The 19,090-nt window shown below is 42.8% G+C and overlaps 1 protein-coding gene across 2 annotated transcripts in view; it reads left to right on the top strand.

Annotated features, from left to right (window-relative positions):
- The first annotated feature begins 956 nt into the window (after positions 1-956).
- RALBP1 (ralA binding protein 1) overlaps positions 957-19,090 on the top strand; it is a 55,573-nt gene continuing 37,439 nt past the window's right edge. The window contains exon 1 of one of the 2 annotated variants that reach the window (XM_026094352.2): positions 957-1,084. The gene's annotated coding sequence lies outside the window, so the exon portion shown is untranslated. Of the gene's footprint in view, positions 1,085-18,143; positions 18,430-19,090 lie in introns of those variants that run through there. The other variant, XM_026094350.2, reaches the window with a different exon arrangement.

Here is a 19,090-nt window from a genome sequence, read left to right as displayed (position 1 = left end):
AATAAATGGCAGCGTTTATATTGGTAGTAAAAAACTGGCACCTGCATTGCGTATCACAGAAGCAGTTTGCAGGAAGTACCAAAGAGGATTACAATAAAAGACAATAGGTTTCAAAAAAGATACCAGAGAAAATGTTGAAAAATGAGGAAGAGGTAACCTGGAAATAAGCGTTTTGCTTGTAATGATCCTTCCAACTAAGTAGCCAAACTAGTCTCATCTCAGCTGTCTCAGGGAAGGTAAAGTAATTCAGGCTGTGCTCTCTCCTGATACTGATCTTTGCCGCTCTGGCAGATGACTAATAAGATCTGCTGCATTGCTGAAGCAGATGAGATTGAATACTTGAATTATGATCAAAAGTTTAATGTATGTCAGGATTTGTCAAGATACTATCTTTGTTCAGTCATAAGCTTTCATTCCAGATTTATTCTAGTATCGATTATACTGTGCTTTGTCTGTTTTTCTAGGGGAAGCAAACCTTTTGCTGAACTTTTCATACTCCATAAAAGCATACTTTTATACTGCATAAAAAGGGAAGTGAAATGCTATGTAGAAGAGGTTTTCTTGTGAATTCTTTTCACCTGGATCTCACAGTTTGCACGTGCGTTTTGTACAGTTTTGCAGAGATCTGAAACCTACCATACTGGAAGCTAGTCCTACTGTATTTGGTGTTTTCTCCTCTTGGGTTCAGAGTCAGATTTATATAAAAGAGTTCTGTTTTGCTTAGTAAGAAACAATTTAGTTTTCTAAGTATTCTCACACGTCTGAAGAAAAGCTTAGGCAGTTTTGTGTAAATTACCATTGTTTCATTCCTCTGCAGGTATGTGCAATCCTCGCAATTACAGTGATACACCTCCAACATCCAAGAGCACTGTAGAGGAGCTGCATGAACCAATTCCTTCACTTTTCCGGGCACTCACAGAAGGGGATACTCAGCTGAACTGGAATATTGTTTCCTTCCCTGTAGCAGAAGAACTGTCGCATCATGAGAACCTAGTTTCCTTTTTAGAAACAGTGAACCAGCCACAGCATCAGAATGTCTCCGTTCCAAGCAACAACATCCATGCACCTTACTCTAGTGACAAAGGTAACAAGTATACTGTCTAAATTCCTAATGTTTCCTCTGGTCTCTTCTAGGAGGAGCCTTCTCAATCTATTTTCTGTGCTCACTTTTTGGTTTCCCAGATAAGATGTGTGAAAAGTTCATTCTAAGTTTGAATGTTGCATAACAAAAGGAGTGAAGCAAAAGTACTGAGGAACAGGGAAAATGATGTTGAAGTGTCTGATGATCTTAGGGGGTACTGAACCACAGGAGTTTGTCATCTCTAAAATTCTTCCTCCAGCTTGATGGAATCTGTTCATGTTATTTCATGTGCACACACTAACAGTGTATGCTCTTTGAATCTGAAGCAGTCACCTGTGCTTTAGGAGACAGGACAGACCAGAAACTGAATCCAAATCACGTATCAGTGCAGAGCTAGGCAACTGAAATGCATGACTTTAGAGGTTTGAGAAAACAATGTGCCGTAAGCCACTACATCTGGAATAGACATTTAATTTTTGGGTCTGAGCTGGCATGACTTGAACTCTTTAGAATGATGGCTTGTAGGAAATCCAGGATTAATAATAAATCTGAGTAAGATTAGCAAGATCACTCTTGATGTTGAGGGGCGATGACAGAATCTTAAAAATAAGTAATTTGGGGAGAATTTTTTTGATATACAGACTCATTCCCCTTATTCTGACTTGTGGTTCAGAGGACAGACTGCAGAGTATTGTTAGATAGAGAATAAAAATATTTGAGGTAGTGACAACACTGGGATAAGGAAAGTTCTCTCTGCTTATTGATTTCCATACTAAACCTGAAATATCTTTCCCTGAAAATCTTTACATCAAATTCAGAAGGATGTCATAAGCAGTTCTTAGTAAAACTGCTGCTTAACTGGAAAAAAGAGCATGTGATTTGTTTTATTATAGTCTCATTAATGCTGTACTTCCCAACACACACTTTAAATATTAGCAACTTCATATGTTGCTGTTGTGATGGCTTTTTTATCTTATCCATGAAAGATATCCTAACTGATTGCCATATTGTTTTTCCATATAATTGTGAACCTTTGACCTAGTTACATTTCGGAGTAAGACTGCTATTGATTAAATGGAACTGTAATGGCAACTTTTCTAATTTCCTTTGGTTAAAGCACGTTAGAAAAATTAATTAATTCCAGAACTAGGAAACCAGATGGTCAGAAAACATCTCATTCATATGTCTTTGACGTTATTAAAATGTTTGCTCTCCATTATGAGAATGATGCAGAGAGCCATGTTAAACGGTAGGCCACAAAAAGCCATGTGTGCAAACAGTACAGTATTTAAAGATGTAAATTATACTTAGAAAAATTTTTTTCTTGGAACAGTCTTGAATATATCCCAGTGTATTTAGGTGCTACAGCCCAGCTGGCAGTTCCCTGACAGTCCTTTACTACTATACCAACAGGATGGGCTAATGATAGTTTTGGATTTAACTTGGAATTTGAAATGCAACTCAAGGGTGTAGAGGAGTTTTGAGTTTAACAAAACAGAAAAATACATAACATTGCAATTTTTTCTTAGTGAAAAGTTTCCTTCATTTCATTTAGTAAGAATGTATTTGAGATTAGGTTCAGAGAGCTTGCATAGGAATGATGACATTCCAAAAATAACAGCTATATTTGGAAATAGTTACCAAGTGCCACTGGTTTTCAGACTTCAGTAGACACTTAGAACAGATGTAAGTGTCAGATCTTTTCTTATGATTGCTCACTGTCTGCCTCCCCCATCTTAGTAGTCAGCAAAGAACTGGAGAAGGTAGAAAATGGTTTTCAAAATCCTATACTTTCAGTATCTAGATAGGTAATCCTGCTGAGGAGTCTCTCTTTTCTCAGTCGCAATGAGTCGCAACTTTGTAGTGCTCTGCTTTTGCAGAAGTCTTATCAAAGTTTGCTTATAAAACACAGGTGATTATCACAGATGTTCTATCAGAACACAAAGTAGACAGGGAATGCTGGTTGCTGGCCGTGGTCAGTTACGCTTATTATGGTGGAAGCAAGGACAAGTAGGGAACTGCTCCTCTTGTGCTGGCTGATGTGTGAACTGTGACATTGTTTCCATTACTTTTTTTTTGGATGAATTTATTTGGGAAGCAATAACCAAGAAGGTAGAGGAAAGACAGCAGAGGGGTAGAAGGTGAAGTGCCAAAGAACCTAACTGGCATGGGAGAATAGGAGGAGTCCAGGAAGTTCTCTTTCTGCCAGCTGGAATTTGTTGACTTCTCTCCATGCAAAGTTCAGTCACACAGTCAAGTCACTGTGGCTTAACAAGCTAGCATTTTTTGGAAGAACTACTGTAATAGAGGGAGACTGTATGTGTGTGTATTCACTTGCAGTATATTCAAGTTTAACCTGCAGTGAAAGAGACTGAAGACACAGTAGCTTTACCCTTTACTTCTCATCAAACATTCTGCTAGGATTAATAGTAGACCTTACAAATGGAGATGTCCTTCAGATGATTGACTAGCTAGTGGTCTTCAAGGGCAGGGGTTTGCAGAAAAAACCTTCTAGGGAGCAGGAACACACATGCTTTCAGCTTTCTTTACAGTGCTGTGCCTCCTCCATTTTGTGGTCCACCTGTGGACCCTTGCATGCTTAGCCCTGGCATGGTGTGCTGGCAGGAGCCTCTTTCTTTTGTTGCCTGTAAGGAGAAAGGAGGCTAATGAAGAGGTAGATTTTGGGAAGGGGACAGTAGACTGTGTGCTGTTTTATGAAAGGCATCCCAAAATTTTGAAAGGTTCCATCTAAAAATACCCCTTGTCACGTTGTGTAATGCAGTTCTGATTTTAATTTCAACACAGATTTATGTAGGGTCTGACATTAAACTGATCTAGGATGCCAGACTTGCTATATTCAATTCTGGATGTGTGCCAGAAAAAGCAGTGCTAGCCACAGGAACCAAACGGTTTTGCATTTGAGATATCCGAAGCCACTGGGCCCTGAAAGGATTGCTGTGGATCACTGAGAAGCTGGAATGTGGTGGGATATAAAGCATTCCTTTCTAGCCCTGGCCTCCTGTGAGCTATTAGACCTTAAACTTGTCTGTTATTATCTTAATGAGTGTCTTCCCTTTCCTCCTGTGAATTGACTTTTAACATTTTAGCTGCCAAAGTATGTGGAACTGCTGGAGCTAGTGTAATTCTTCGTATCAGTGTTTTTTTGGCATTTGAGCCATTACTTCAGAAAGGATTGCAAAGATTATTAATTTAGGATTACTTTTATACTTTATTCTTATTTTTTGCTTTGCTTTTTGCTGATACCCTCAGAGCTCTAAACTGCGAGTTTAAATGTTTAACTAAGCTTAATTGTTTCAGATCATAACAGGATGTTGGCAGGGCAGGGAGGAGGGAAGTAGATAATCTTTTGGCAACTGATGAAACAAAATCTATGCTGGAGTTAAGGGTTTCTTAGTTCTGCCACTTGGTGACACTGTGGATGGTGTCAGCTCTGCACTTCCACTTTCTGCAAGTACCAGCCTGGTAGAGAAAATCTAAAAATCCAGTGAAGGGCAGCTACTCTGTAGGTACCCTTGGAGTCTATTAAAAATTTCTTCTTTTTATAACTTCTGACTGGCTTAAAATGGTATGGTTGCCTGACAGACAGTTACCTTTCTAAAGTGCTCTTAGAGCTACTGGTAAACAAATCAGTGGACAAATTATATAGCACCTTTGATTTCAAAGGTGGCGTATGGGGAATTGTAATTAACTGGGAAAGTTTTTTTCATCTTATGAAAAGGCATTTTTCCTTAATTTACAAGAAGTGATTGTTTTCTGTCCTCTGACTTGCTGAATTCCTCTGTAGCATACTGATATAGGTCTTGCTTACAGCCCAAAGAATATCGTAACAAAGTCCCATGGAAACATGAATCCATTGCTTCTGGTCATTTTGAATTTAGACTTGATCCTGCATTGTTCTTTCTCTCATACAACCTTCATTTACTATGAATTGGGAAAAGGGGAAAAACTTTCACATTCTGAGAAGTAGTGCTGTGTACCTGGGATTCTCCTGCTTCCCTGTTCCCACCTGCAAAGACTCCATTCTGTAGTCCTTTCTGCGTGAAAATTGCCAGAATGCTAATGAAAGAGCTGTTAGTGGAATAGGTAATATCCTTTTTATCTGCATTGAGGGAGTCAAGTGATGACTATGTAATTACGTTTTTGAAACAATTTAAATACTTTCCAGGATCCCTAGTGAGCCTGTAGGTATAGTTTTTCTTTGAAATTGTTTCTGTAGCCTAAGAAGAGGGATTTAACCCCTTATTTGAGGAACTCTGTCTCCTGCTTTCAAGAATTCAGCATTCGTATGTACAGAAACACAGACCCAGCTGAGGAGGGGAACAGGCATATGCTGTGATGAACATATACGCTCTTCATGAACAAAGTACGCTCTTACTAGTGTACTAGTTTTACCTAGTAAGTCTCTGAATGACTGAGACTTCAGAATCAATTTGATAGCATATTCTTCTGCATGTGAAATATGTCCTTTAGCCTCTTGCAGAGCTGTTGAGAACTAGCCAGATCTGCTACCAGCAGATGTCTTTCACAGTCTTCTCTACTTCTACAGCATTTTTGGGTTGGTCCTCTAGGACCTATTCCTTTTGGCTTCTATGCGCAGGTGGAAACAAACTTTCTTCTCCACTCCAGTCAGTGAAGATTAATATTCCTGGTTGTTGTTGCCACCTTAATAAGGTTGAGGCCTGGCATCTGTTTCAGTTTTGGTTCTGAAGACTGGGTCAGTGCGTCAGTCTCTCCAGTTTCACAGGACACAACTGCTGTCAGCAGTTATGAGCCTAGTGCTCTGGCCTCCTTCGCCTGAGAAAAATGTTTATTCTTGTAAAAGATGATCTCAGTGTCACCAGTAAAGAAAGGCCTAAGCACCTCCAGCCAGGGCATGATCCACAGAGGGAACGTGCTAAGCTGATTGGGCCCTTAGGGGGAGGAAGCTGCCCTCGGCTTTTTAATCCTGTGAAAAGATGATGTTTCAAGCAGCCACTTTTTGAACCTAAATCAATGCTATTTATTGTGGCCTGTAATAGTTTTCAGGTATTTAGTGAAGGGGATCCTTAGACCAGATGTGAAGGAAAAGTCATTGAAATCTGTGCAAAAAGAAAAAAAAAAGCTGGCAAAAGAAGGCCGAGCAGAGTTTTGTTTTTGCAGTGAAGATCTAGACTAGACTGTCTTTGTGTGGATCTTCTGATCCCTACCTTAGGGCTTTGCAGTGCTACATTAAGAACTGGATTTTGCTGCTCTGAAAACAGAGCTAAAACTGGGGCTAGCCATCTCCCTCTATGGAAAGGAGTAAAAGGGGAAGGACAGCCCTGGAGCAGACAAAGACTGGACAGTTAGGCCCACTGTTGAAGTCATAGCAGAGGTGAGACTGCTGGAAGGAGGTGCCGGTAACAGCTACTGGCTGCTTTATGCATCTCGCTGCTGGAGGAGGGCCAGAGCTTGCTTTTCTAGGAGTGGTTGCCCTGGTCTGCTACTGTATGTAACTGTACATGCTCTGCCTTTGTCTTACAGCCTGCTTTTTCACAGGCCAGGCCTGTATCCTAACCCATCAGTGTAGTGACATGCGTGAGTTTTATTCCACTCAGCAGTATGGAGGAACTTCAGGTATAGGTAATTAGGTACAGGTAGTTCAGTAGCAATGTTCTTTACATCCTGGAAATCTCTGGCTCATCTTCTACACTAAGAGTTTCATTTCAAGTTTCTGCAGGTGTTGTCTGATGAATTAGGCTTCTTCAGGACTTGTGAACTGGTACTTCTGCTGGATTCTGCTAACACAGACTACGCTGATCGTTCTCTGGTGTGGCTAGGAGTGGCTAATGAGACACAGAGTGTGCACAGCCTTGACCATCCCTCACCTAATGGTTTTCCTTAGCATATTGCAAGTAGGAGTGCAGAGGTCAGCACAAGAGCAGAGAGCACTTCTGGCCACCCTTTAGTGTGGACTCTGGCTCCTTGTAAAGGGTTGTTCCACTACTAGCTAGAGAGCGCCATGAGTGATCTTGCTGTCTATAGCTGATCCAGAGACTAGGTCAGTCAGGTGGCAATAGCATGCCAAAAGCCAATTTTGCATCAGGAAATCTTCCTGGATTAACAGGAATTGCTGTTTTGTGCCCAAGACTCTGTACCCTCTAGCTGATGCCTTTTAATGCCAACTCCATCTAGGGCATTTAAGGTCAAGCTCGAGAAGAAAACAACCAAAAAGGTATCAAAGGAGCGCAAGAGGGTACAGAGAGGATGAGTGCTTCGGAGAGGAACTCCCATAAGGTTCCTGTGCTTGCGCACCAGTACTAAACTGAATGACTGACAGGACACTGGTGCTTAGATTTGATGAGGAACTCTGCCTGGAGACTTACCTCTGTTTTCTTATGCCCTACCTTTCTACCAAAAATGTCCTGTGAGGAGCAAGGGGGGACAGATACCTCGGTGTGCCTGGACCTCCTGGGAGATGGAGGGTGTATGTTCCTTCTTGGGACCCAGTCAATTCTGAGCCTTTTGTTGCCGATGGCTAAATGCTGCCAAGTCCTTGTATGTTCTCTGTAACAATGTGTCACTGCTGGTGGCATCTCCCTATTGTTGTTCTGCTTTGGCTGAGCATTTTAGGAGTATGCTTGTTGCTCACTCTCTGTGCTTGCTATCATAGCATATACTTCTGTTTTGTACTTTTCCTCTCCCCTCTCTGAAATAATGTTTACTTACTAAAGCTGTGGGTGTACAGGCTGGTTTTAAGTAGAGGGTTTGTTCTTTGAGAACTCTTTTCCTCTGCTTGCTAGGCCCCCAGCTTTATTATGAAGTGTCATAGAAGTAGAAGTGCCAAGAATGGGACAGGATTTATACAGCTACAACGTATTTTGTTGACATTCCCAGCAGTACTTCAAGTACTCCTAGATTGCTTGGACAACTGCAGCTTTCCTCACAGCATAGCTTTCCCGTTTGGCCCAGCTAGTTACAGAAAACAGCTTGCTTTGGCTGTGGGCTTGCCCTTCCACCTGAAGATCTGTATTGCCTGTTGCATAGTATGTTGTGTCCACAAGAAGTGTACATCAGTTCGGAGCCTAGACAAGGAGGCTTATCTTCCTTTCAGTGGACTGGCAGCACATCCTGTGACCCTCTTGCAGCACTTCAGGTAGTAAGTAGCTACATAGTTTCATAGGGATCAGGTTTCCCTCATGTGTGTTTCCATAAATGATAATTCTAAAGGGTAGGCAGGGTTTCCAGGTGTCCAGGAGGAGGAAGCATTCGTGGAAAAGTTAGGAGGTACATTCTGCCCTTGTTCTGTACATTGTGTTGTCCCTTGCCACGTTTTCTAAAAGCATGGGCACCACAGAGATCATCTGTTGTTCATATGGGGGAAATGGATTGCACAGGTCTGATGGCTTGTAGAGCAATGGAGCTCCCTGCTGGCCTCAGCTCACCTTGGGACCTCTGCCTTAGGAGCTTGCCTTGAAAGCTGTGTACCATGGAGATTGCTAATCGCCGGTATTGGGCACCAGTATTTCGAAGGGGAGGTTCTGGTGCACTTGGACCTCCCAAGACGTACTCGCAGACAAGAGACAGAATAAGTGCTGTGGTTAAGAATGTCACTGCTCCCAGAGTCCTTTGATTACTCCCCCTTCTCCATAATCAGTCAACAAAAATAAACACTGACTTAGATTACATTTTTCCAACCTGTGTTGGAATGTAAGTCAGCATGTTTCTCATGGAGCCATGTGCGTTAAACAAGTAGTAGTAGTTGGCTAGAAACTCTGTTGACTTCTCCGCACATGGATCAGTCTGTGTGCAAGTGTCTGTAGACAGCATTCAGTTGTGCTTTTCCCCAAAGTATGCCATGTTATGCTGGGGTAAGCGTGATACAATCAAGATCCTTTGGGGGATGAACAGAGTTGTGGTATAATCACCCAGCGTGCACAGAAGAAAATTGTTAGAATCTATCAGCTTTGAGAATTAGAAGCAGACAGGGGAGGGATGTTTTTATTTTATTATTGTGGTGAATGCTGTAACTCCAAATTTGGTTACAACACCAAACTTCAGAGCATTCATTCTTCAGCTCTGTGATTTAATATGGCTTAAGAATACTGTTAAAATGTGGAGGGGAGAAGGAAATGTTTAAACAAGTGTTTATTTTTTTTATTAGCTTTTTCTAAAACTAGGTTTTTCATGATAGCATATAGTAACTGATGGCAACTGTAGAACTGGTAAGTTGGTGATACAGATTTTACCGTACTTGTTTGTTATTTTGACATAGCTCATCTTTACACTTTACAAGGTATCCCTCATAACTCAAGGGCAGGATAACACTGTTCTTGCCTGTGACTATAGAAATAATTGCACCTTGTGTCTCTGCTTCTTCTCTCTGCTTTTACTATCACCTTTTTTTTCCCTTGTGGCTCAGTCTCTTAATGATTTGCACTCCTACTTCAAAAGGTGCATGTCTAAGTTATTTTTTTTAACTAAACTTTTTAAGTGTTTTGAAACTTTTTAAACCAAACTTTTTCCTCCCCTTGGTTTAGAACACATGTGTACTGTGGTGTATTTTGACGACTGCATGTCAATACATCAGTGCAAGATCTCTTGCGAGTCCATGGGAGCATCCAAATACCGATGGTTTCACAACGCCTGCTGTGAGTGTATTGGGCCAGAATGCATCGACTATGGCAGTAAAACTGTAAAATGCATGAACTGCATGTTTTGAAGCAGGAAAATTGTAACATAGTGATACGGAGGCCAAAGTAATCTCTGTCAGTTAAAGAGATGGGGATTGGAAATATTGCATTCTGGCAGAATCCCTACTGGTTGCAATTAAATGTAGCTGGCTTGAGAAAAGATGTATAAAGTTTGAAATCTTGGTTTTTTTCTTTTTTAATTCATGTAAGCAAGGCTAAGTAGTAGAGTTTCAACCATTATGTTTTAGGTTTATTTTTCTTTATTCTCAAATGGTACGGCCATGCTCATACTTGCTGTTCTGATTGTTTTGCTTTGATTTGAATGTATTGACTATACTGTATCTGGTAGTTTAGAGTAGGGAAACATTAATAATATGGTAACAAGATTCCCCTCTTCTGAGTTTGACAGATAATCAAGTGGATACTGTTTGGGGAGGAGGGGGATGGGGGGTTGTTTGTTTTTTGCTTTATTACCTTCTAGTTTTTGAGCTTAGCCTTCTGTTGTGAAAAGGATATTTGGGAAAAAAGAAAAATTAATTCTTTCAATTCATTCTTTCTCTTCAAGTTCAAAACATGGGCTGTCATGGATAAAATCCTAACTTCTTAGAAGGGCAGCCACACAAAACACTGTGTATGGAACACTTTCCCTCCAAATTTCATCTGCCCCATTCTCATAAGTACATTTAATGCAAGTATTGCATTAAAAAAAATTCTTTTCAGTCCTCTCTTAGATACCAAAATAAAGCTATTAAGTGCAGTTGCATCCCCCTCCTTTTGTGCTTTCTCTAGGGTTGCTTAATCCCTGAACATTCAGTCCAATAAAGGAAACATGAAAGGTTATTGTGAAGTAAAAGACTAAATGCATAAAGAAGAATGAAACAGCATGAACTAGCAAGTGCCACAGGGTTGTCAGTTGTGCAGCTGGTAGCAGGCCCATACCACATTTAGTAGTTTGCTGTGAATATTTATTCCAAAACCTACTTTTTTCCCCCCTCCATGAGAAGTTGTCACTGACAAAGGGAAGATGTGTCTTCAAAGGCAAAACTAGGATGTTCTGAGTATAGAGTGCTCTGTCAATTTTTCTAAGTAAAGTTTTAATATGATGATTGTTACAGAGCAATTATTATGACCCCATTAGGTCTCCACTGATAATGGTACTAAGTATAAGAATAAAGTATGAATAGTTAATGATCAGCTTTTGGAATTTATAATGATGTTGGTTTTAGCTCCTTAATGTTTTTTATACATATACATATGTGTATATGTATGAAAATTGTTGATTATTCATGTTTTTCCTAGTAGCCTCAGTCTAGGCAGATCAAACTGTCTGTGCATACATCTATCTGTACCAGGTGCAAATGAAAGCAGTCCTTTTAAATTTGTTTTATTTGAAAAGGTTTCCTGAGTGGTTTGCTTTTTTCATTCTCCTGGTACAGGACTCTGAATAAGATGAAATGAAAATATCCTACTTTTGTGAAATAATGTTACTTTCTTCATTCTCTTTTTCAGTTATACACGAGTACTTGAAAGATGATTTTGTTTATTGTTCTGAACTAGTGGATAATGGAATATATATATTCCTACTTTAAACTTGCGATTAAGTGGGGAAAAAATCGTAGATGTGAATAGAAAACTTAACTTGTAATGAAGGAGTTGTTCTTCCCTTGTTTGACAATATCTTATGTTATCTTCTATTCTACATGAGTTTCTTTAAAATGAATGGAGAGGAAGAATATGTAAGAGTAGCTTTGATTACTTGCTCTTAGCTGGAGGATGATGCATCATTCTTGATCCAAATAGAAAGCATACATTAAGTGTGCCTATCGATCATACTTAATATTTTGCGATGTTAGACTACTTGAAACAACTAAAATAAAATTATAGTTCAAAATCTTCCTGGGGAAAAAACAGGGCTGATATTTTTGGATAGGAGCCTGCTGCCATGGATCTATGACACTATATTCATTTACATCATTATGATTTCGCTATGAGGTCAAGTCAAAGGAATAGTGTGGGTGGATAACAGGAGGGTAGAAGAGACTTTCCTAACAAATGTCCAGGAAAAATTGTAGGAAACAGCTTCAGAAATTGATACATCTGTGTAATGGGCCTGAAAGGAGGTAGTGAGGATGCAAACTTTCTGAGGCTTGCCTTATTTTTGTAATTCTTTGTGCTGTCTAGAGTTTGCTGTACACGTTGTATGTATGCAAATGTCATACAACAACATCAAACGTATTTTATTATTATGAGTGTTTAAAGAGGTATTTTAATAAAAAGACATTACTGGTCTATGTGGTTTCTTTCTCATGATTTTCTCAGGGCAAAAGTTACCAGGAAGTGTATTATAAAAGTACAATTGTTACTGTTCTAAACTGATAGAATAATACAGAGATTTTTTACCTTTTTATATTAGTCTTTTCCAAAACTAAAATTTTTGTCTTCTCTTAATAGTTTTTTCTTCAGATAAATCAATAAAGAAGAACTTGCTTAATAGTCGTCAAAAAGATCTTTGAGAGAAATTTAATCATTTTGGATGGTTGTGCATTTAGTCCTAATTTATGTTGGCAGAAAACCCTAAGTTATTTTGGGGGCTCTTATTTTGCTTCTGCCTGGATATGAGCGAACCACCACCTACATAGGTGCTTTAACTTAAGAACATGCTTAAAAAGCTTTCAGCTGGAATCTTATCTAATTAAAGCACTGGTCAGTTTTTTATCACTATCCTTCCTGACACAATTGTTAATTGCTGAACTTAAAGGGAAGCAAAAAGGGAGTGCATGTAATAGGGATTTTTACAAATCTCTGTAGTCTGTTAGGGCTCTATCTGAGAAGGGATTGCATGCCTTTTGTTATTCTTTCTCTAAAAGTAGAAAAATATATAAAAAGTTCGAGTTCCTTCACCTTTGCATTCTGAAAACTTCAGAAATCAGAGTGTAATTCTGGAAATAGTAATACAATGCAAAAGGGAATTAAGTCAGTTGTTGCTGTAGAATGGAATCAGAGGCATAGAATACAGCCCAGGACAAGACCAGGCCATGCCCGCAGGCTGCTGTGACAACATGATGGGAACTGGCGGGAACTACAGGTAATTTCTCCCATTGCAGACCATCCTACCCTTCTTGCCATTAAGGCTGAAGCCATACTGATCACAAGATGATATTTCTGGCAGAGGTACAGAGTAGAGTGCAATGTAGATTCTTTTTTTCAGCTGCTGAGAATTAGAACACCTTTAGGACAGGTTCTTTTTTAAGGCTTAGAAGGAAAAGAAGAAAAGTCACCTTTCCTAGAACACTAGTTGCTGGGCTAAGTCTCTGCAGATGACAGCATGAAATTGGAAATAGAAAGACCTTAATGCAACAGATGCATCTCGAGGATACTTTATCTAAATCCTGTGATCAGCCTTTTGGCTGATTCACAGGGATATACCTTGCTGGCTGCTCCCAAAATTGTACCAACGTACAACAGCAGGGCTGTAGTGCTCGTATTTTGATTCTGTGGTTCTTCAAGGATGTGAGCTTTGTAAATCCTGGAAACTCACCTTCCTGATACTGTCTTGCAGCGGTCGTTCTCAGTTTTTTCTCACAGGCCTTGTTGCTCCCAAATTTCCGAAGCACTGATGCCCTGCAGAGAGGATGAGTGAATGATACAGTCATAATGTGATACTGCTTTCATGTGGTTTCTTGGGTTTCCTAGCATGCTTTTAATAAATCCAGTGGATTTTACATCCAGTATTTCAAAAATGGTTACGAGGGCACCTGCTCATATCTCTAATAACAGCTGGATTTATTCAGCTACTGTCTTGCTCATAGTCGCTTCCTTTTGTTTTTTTTCTGGATGCATTACTATGTTAGTGGTGTGCCAAATCTTGTAGCCTGATGTAAATGAGGGTGCCACAGCTTCAGGTTCCTCTGTCCAGCCTGCAGCAAGGTTGAACACGTGTTCTCAGTGGGCACACACACAAACACATGTATACTACACATGCACACAGCCGGTCACAGTGACCAACACAGACAGAAGCACTCAGCAGTTACACAAATGGCACCGACAGCTTCATCCTGTTCCCTGCTTCAATGTGAAGGTCCATTATGGGAAATCTACATGCATATACAAACAGTATGGATCCCCTAGTAGCTGGCCTTGGACACTCAGTCTGCCTAGTAACTGGCCCTGGCTCCTGGTGTCCCCAGTTGCTGGCACCTTAACATGTCAAGGCCCACAGCCCCACTCCAGCTGCTGCTCCACCGACACCTTCACATATACCAACACCTGCACAGGCACACACACGCTACAGTTCCCTTTGGTAATTGGCCTTAGACACTTAGTTGAGCCAGTAGCTGGTCCTTGATCCTCTTGTCTCCAGTTGCCACAAAAATGGGGGTCTCAATCAAGTCCGAGAGCCCATGGTCTCCCCGGTAGTTGGCTTGGACCTCCTGGTGCCTCCAGTAGCCAACTTGCAGACCCTCTGGTCTCTGCCTGCCTTCCCAAGCTATTTACCCTGCTACTGGCTAGTCCAGCTTGACATTGGCTCACAATCATATGCCGACACGTAGACCCTCACCATATGCGCATACTCTGGTGTCTCCAGTGCGGCACCCCAGACACACAGCCCCTGTGACTCATGGCCCTGTTCCACTGGCACTCAGACCTCCATGTACACACAGAATAGAGCTCACTCACATGGGAAAATGCCTAGAAACAAAATTTAGTGGGCAGACAGGACAGACTGGTGGTGAAGCACAGGGCATGGCCAGACAAGTGTCCTGAGCAGCAGCCTGTTCACACTTGACCGACCCCTTTTATCCCCTTATCCTGCTATTTTCCCACACTTGTTCTTCCCCCAAGCCACATTGACTCATGGTCATGGGTCCCCCCAGCCCCGGGGCTCCTTACTCTGACTTGGTTATTGTGATTCCCCTGCCTGCCTCAGTGCTCCTTCATGCTTGTGGAGATGAGGCTTTTATCACATTACCTAACGTATTAGTGATTATAATGTCTATTGGGGTTTAAAAAAAAAATTTGTACTGAGATTTGCCACTAGGTGTGGTGGTGTTGATGGATGAGTTCTTGATATGATCTGTTTGACAAAGTAGTATGTCGTTAGAGTATACTTAGACACAAGACATTGCAAGGAACAAAGTAGGTCTTTTTCAGACAAATCTAGCTAAGAGGTAAGGCTGCCAAGGTCCATTTTTTTAATATCCTTTTCACTGCATATGTATTTTAAACTTTCTTACTACAAAGATCTGTGAATGGTGTAATTCCATAATGCTAATGGGAGTTGTATAGGCAGAGCTCAGTACTGCAAGCTGATTTTTTATCATACCACTCTTTTGGGTCTGTTCTTTCCTGCTGTGTGATACTTCTTATGAATAACTGTTGGTTGTTTTGAAGACATTAACTAATTTATTTCTTCTGCACTTTCCTTTGCATATTCAAGCTCTCACTGTTTTGCATACATGTTTCCATGTGTGGCCATTGTCCTTCATCAGCTTTATCTCCTTATGACTGCTGTGTATTTCTTTATGACCGATGAGAATTAAGCAGTGTGTCTACCTGTGGTTTGCCTACAAAGGCAGACAATTTAATATAATTTAATGTACTAAAGTTATCACAGAATAGTACAGCCTGTTTAGACTCCCACCTCTCAAAGGGTTTTGAGTGAACACTTTTCATCACATCCTTTCCCCAATCAAAACAAGTTGCTGTGCAGACAGGAGTGAAAGAAAGAGAGGGCCATAAGAAGAGCAGGCCCTTCTTCTTTCCAGTTCTGTCACACACAAATTTTCTTCATCTTTATGGGAACAGGTGTTCCAATATGATATCTTTTCAATTCAAATATGTGCTTGGTCAACAAAGGAAGATTGAGGGTTTCTATAACAAAATGACCATGCTCACTTAGGCTCTAGTCATGAAGCTGAATTGGTCTCTGGAAGATATCTAGTATTTACCACTTTATACATAGCTCTTTTAATTGTATAAGCAAGAAGAACAGGGCTCAATTTCATATAGAGTTCATCTGTGGTACCAGCAGATCTGACCACATGGACCAAAGGAGAAGTTTTTTTAACTTTGAATAAACCTAGAAGTTGAGATATTAAAATGGCTTCTCAGGCACTATTTCAGACTGCTAATTAGAAGATGTACCCATTATCACTAATAAAAAGACAAACTCAACCCCAAAACTGGCTTTCTTGAAGCAGTCTTACAGCTGAGAGGTAATGGGAGGGGATTATTTGTTCATTTACACAGGTCTGCTTTTTTTCCTTTTTTTCTAAAATGCTTTCTACAGCACCAGTCCATTATTATTTTATTACATTTATGAGACTCAGGTACAGCAGCAAGACTGAATTTCAAAGCAGAGAGCTTGTCTTCTTAGAATTCTTGCTTGAGTTTGTCCTTAAAACAGCAGGAATTTAAGAAGAGTGAATGTAAGGAGGTATAGGATGTAAGACTGTGTCTCACTCTATGTAAGCCTTTGTAACTAGGCCTCAGACTACAGTGAGGTTTCTGAAGTTTAAAGTTACCCAGTTACATTTCATATGGCATCGAACTGGTCTGGTACTGCACACAATTCCTTGTTTGTTTTCGGCAAAAAATGGGGGAGGATTCATTCTGCGATCATTAACTGATGGGCCTATTGTGTGTGAACTTAGGTTAACAACAGCCTCTGATAATACTTTTTCTTTGGAGTTGAGAGCCTCTGGTGACTGTCACTTCAAGTGGAGATCCTTACAGGCAATCAAATTACTGTAGATGTTACTAAAGTAACCATTCTGTCCTCCTTTTGCCAAAAATAACACAGCCTTTGTATAACAAAAAACATTAGGTGTGATGTTAAGTTAAATAAAACAGCAAGTACTTGCCTTTAAACTATTCCTTCTGGGAGGGAGGGGGGAAACTGGGAGTTGCGTGGTTATGTAATATGCTGTGGAGATAATAACTCTGTGCTCCAACACTAATCAGTGTGTTTACAACCCTCCCTTTTGTATTTTCTACTGAATAGCACAAATTCCTGTGGGGGACCTTTTACATTACCACAGAAGGTTGCACAAAGAACCCATTTGACAGGGACTAAGGAGCATTGAATCTCAAGTGAATAAATGAAGCAGGTGGCACACTGCCACAGTATTCATGTGTCCAATAGCTCAGGGATTATGTTTGAGGCTGTGGGAATGAATTGGTCTGCTTCTTACTGGAACAAATTCCCTTGTTGATGAGGAATCCTGAAAAGGATTCAAGATATGCAGGTGCTTAACATAATCAGAAACTTGTATGGCGAGAAACAAAGAATACAAAATTCTTTTAATATCACTATAAACAGGATGCAAGTTCAGCTGGAGATGTGTTTCTTGGCACAAATCACCTCCTCGAGTCACAGAGTATTTCTGCAATTTCTTGTATGCCACAAAACAGCAAAGACAAACCGGTGATGACGCAAGCTCAAATTTGTTGCACAAGATGAAGCCAAAGTAGATGATTGCTTTCTTTTCCATTGTAAACATGGAAATCAGTGGCAATGTTGTTCAGAAAGCAAGCTGGATGTAAACAGCCACAGAGCTGTGTCAGCTCTTGCATTTGTATTCAATGTCTTTTAATGTTTGTCGACTTTCCACTGTTACAAATTTTAAGGGGTTTATCTCACAACTGGTCTAGTCATAGACTACTGGAATCATTACTAATGCTTACGTTTCTCGTAAATCTGCTCGAAATAGCAAACAGATTTCTGTTCCTGACTGCTCAGAGCAGCTTCAGTGAACTTTGTACAAAGTTCTTAAGTTTTACCATCATTGAAGTGGGAGTGGTGAAGGGAGCACCACGCCAGGGACCCCCTTCAGCAGTGCTCCACTCCATCCTTAACCCCCTTAGTGCCTCGCCGGCTGCAGCTGGGGCCCAGTTCAGGCCAGCGCCCCTCAGGAGGCCAGGGGCTGCTTGTCAAAGGAACTCTTTCCTCCGGACGGTCCAGCAGGGCCTGCAGCCGCCAGGGGCCCCACGACCAACAAGGGGCAGAAAGCCACTGAGGCAGGAACCTCCTGCTCCCCCGGCACAGTGCTCACGGGAGTTTAAAAACCAGCGAAGCAGATGGAGGCAACGTCCACGTCGGCGCCGCGCCTCGCACCTCGCTACGGCCTAACGGACGGCGTCCTCCCCCCCCCCGCCCCCCCCCTCCGCGAGGTCGCTGGGAGTTGTAGTCCGGCGCCCGGAAAGCGACTGGCCACCTTTTCCGCTAGGTTACGCCGAGGGAACTACAGTACCCGTCGTGCCTCGCGCGCCGGAAGAGCGGCAGGGGGAGGGGCACGAGCGTGCGTCTGCCCGCCCTATCTCCCGCCCTTCTACTGCGTTTGCGCAGAGCGCCTCTTCCGGGGCGGTGTCTCCGCGCGGGCCCGGCGCGCTTCACCCAACACCAGAGCGCACGCGCTTCCTTTCCCACCCTCGGCTCCCCGCGCCCCCGCCCTGGACCGCTCTGCGCCTGCGCCAGGCCGCGCGAGCCGCTGCCCTGCGCTGCGGAGCTAGGCGGCGGCGCATGCGCGCTGAGGCAGCTCGCGCCGCTGTGCAGCCGTCCTTGCGGGCCGGGCGGCGGAGGCGGAATGGGGCGCGAGGCCGGGTCCCGCGCGTGAGGCCGGGTCCCGCGCGTGAGGCCGAGGCAGAGCCGCCGCGCTGGCGAGCCGGACCCCGACGGTTAGTGCCCGGGGGGGGGAGCGGGGCGCGGACCTCCGGCCCGGCCGTCTTCGTTTCCCAGTGAAGGGTGAGGAGGAAGCCACTTCCGGGGTGACGGGGGGATAACGGACAGCGGGGAGCCAGTCCCCGGCAACGGCTGCGCGGGGGGGAGGGGCAGCCTCAAGGCCCCCCCGCGGCCGGGGCGGTGGTGGGGGAGGGGCGGCGGGGACTCCTCCTCCTGCGCCAGGGCCGGGGTGAGGGGCGCCGGCGGCGCCCCCGCTCTGCCCTCCCCGCACCCCCCGCCTTCACACCTGCCCGGCCGAGGCGCAGCAGCGTGGGCTCCGCGGCCCGCGGAGCCGCCTGGGGGGGGTTCCGGATAGGGCTTCCCCCTACGAGCTGGCCGGCTCCGGGGTAAGGCTGCGTGCGTGCCCCGGGGGAGGAGCGGAGTCGCGCTGGGAGCGAGACCGCGTGTCCCAGCGGTGTCTTGTCTCCTGTGTCATCCAGCAGGAGAGGGATCCGGTCCTTGGGCTTTAACTGGTGACCTTCTTTTCGCTTGTGTCCTTAATGTGAATGAGCATCGTGCATCCCTGGGTGGATGTCCGGCTTCTTCTGCACCATGTTTTATTATCTTAATCTTACGCTTCGAAGCATGTGTCAGATTTACTGTAGTTCAGGCTGAGAT

This window comes from Dromaius novaehollandiae, chromosome 2 (genome assembly GCF_036370855.1).
Source record: "Dromaius novaehollandiae isolate bDroNov1 chromosome 2, bDroNov1.hap1, whole genome shotgun sequence".
Taxonomy (NCBI): Eukaryota; Metazoa; Chordata; class Aves; order Casuariiformes; family Dromaiidae; genus Dromaius; species Dromaius novaehollandiae.
The sequence above is the reverse complement of the archived record's forward strand: the minus strand, read 5'-3'. Positions and strand labels throughout refer to the sequence as shown.